Genomic DNA, 1,902 nt, shown 5'->3' on the forward strand with positions numbered 1-1,902 from the left:
ATTTGTATTAGGCTGATGCAAAAGTTAGTGTAGTTTTTGCCATTTAAAAATAATAACAAAAAACACAATTACCTGTCTTAGTCCATTTTCTGTTGCTTATAACAGAATATCTGAAACTGGGTAATTTATAAAGAAAATGAGTTTATTTATTACAGTTATGGAGGCTGAGAAGTCCAAAGCTGAGGGCCAGGCACAGTGGCATATGCCTGTAATCCCAGCACTTTGGGAGGCCGAGGTGGGTGGATCACCTGAGGTCAGGAGTTTGAGACCAGTTTGACTAACATGGTGAAATTCCATCTCTACTAAATACAAAAAATTAGCCAGGAGTGATGGTGCATGCCTGTAATCCTAGCTACTTGGGAGGCTGAGGCAGGAGAATCACTTGAACCCAGGAGGCAGAGGTTGCAGTGAGCTAAGATCGTGCCATTGCACTCCAGCCTGGGCAACAAGTGTGAAACCCTGTCTCAAAAAAAAAGAAGTGCAAAGTTGAGGGACCACATCTGGTGAGAGCCTTCTTGCAGGTGGCGACTCTCTGCAGAGTCCTGTCCTGAGGCAGCACATAGCATCATCACATGGCGAGGGGGCTGAGCATGATAGATCAGGTCTCTCTTCCTCTTCTTACAAAGCCACCCGCCCCACTCCCATGATAACCCATTAATCCATTAATCCATGAATGGATTAAGCCATTCATGAGGGCAGAGCCCTTATTACTCCATCATCTTTTAAGGGCCCCACCTCTCAATAGTACCACATTGGGGATTAAGTTTCAACATCAGTTTTGAAGGAGTCAAATATTCAAACCACAGCATATATTCTGAATACAGGCCCCTTATCTGATATATGATTTGCAAATACTTTCTTCTCATTTTGTGGTTATCTTTTCAATCTCTTGATGGCATTCTCTGAAGCACAAAAGTTTTTAATTTTAATGAAGTCCAAATTATCTATTTATCTTTTTGCTCCTCATGCTCTTGGTATCATAACAAAGGATCCTTTGCCAAATCCAAACTCATAGTGATTTACTCCTCTGTTTTCTTCTAAGTGATATGTAGCTTTAGCTCTTACATTTAGGTCGTTTGTCCCTTTTGAGTTAATTTTTGTATATGGTGTGAGGTAAGTGTCCAACTTCATTCTTTTGCACGTGGCTATCTAGTTATCTTAGCACCATTGGTTGAAAAGATTTCTTTACCCCATCGAATTATCTTGGCACCCTTGTTGAAAATCAGTTGATCACAGGCACGAGTTAATTTCTCGACTCTCAATTTTATTCCATTAATCTATATATCTATCCTTTTGTCAGTACTACACTTTTTTGATTACTGTTGCCTTGTAATAAGTTTTACAATTGTGAAGTGTGAGTCCTCCAACTTTGCTCTTCCTTTTCAAGAGTTTTTTGGCTCTTCTGAATTCTTTGAACTTCCACATGAATTTTAGAATCAGCTTATAAATTTCTACAAAGAAGTCAGCTAGGATTTTCATAGAGATTATGCTGAATCTGTAGATAAGTTTGGGTAATACTGCCATCTTAACAATATTAAGCCTCTGATCCATGAACATAAGATATTTTCCCAATTATTTCGATCTGTATTTCTTTCAACAATTGTTTTTAGTTTTCAGAGTATATATTTTGTACTTTTTTTGTTAAATTCATTCCCAAATATTTTGTTCTTATTGATGCTATTATAAATGAGATTTTTTGGCTTATGTATTGCAAGTTTATAGAAATACAATTGATTTTTGTACATTGATTTTATATTTTTTAACCTTGATGACCTTGTGTATTGGTGGATTCTTTAGAATTTTCTATATACAAGACCATATCATTGCAAATAGAGGCAGTTTTATTTTCCCCTTTCTAACCTGGATACTTTTTTTTTCTTGCATAATTGCACTGGTGAGAAA

This window comes from Pan paniscus, chromosome 2 (assembly GCF_029289425.2).
Source record: "Pan paniscus chromosome 2, NHGRI_mPanPan1-v2.0_pri, whole genome shotgun sequence".
Classification (NCBI taxonomy): domain Eukaryota; kingdom Metazoa; phylum Chordata; class Mammalia; order Primates; family Hominidae; genus Pan; species Pan paniscus.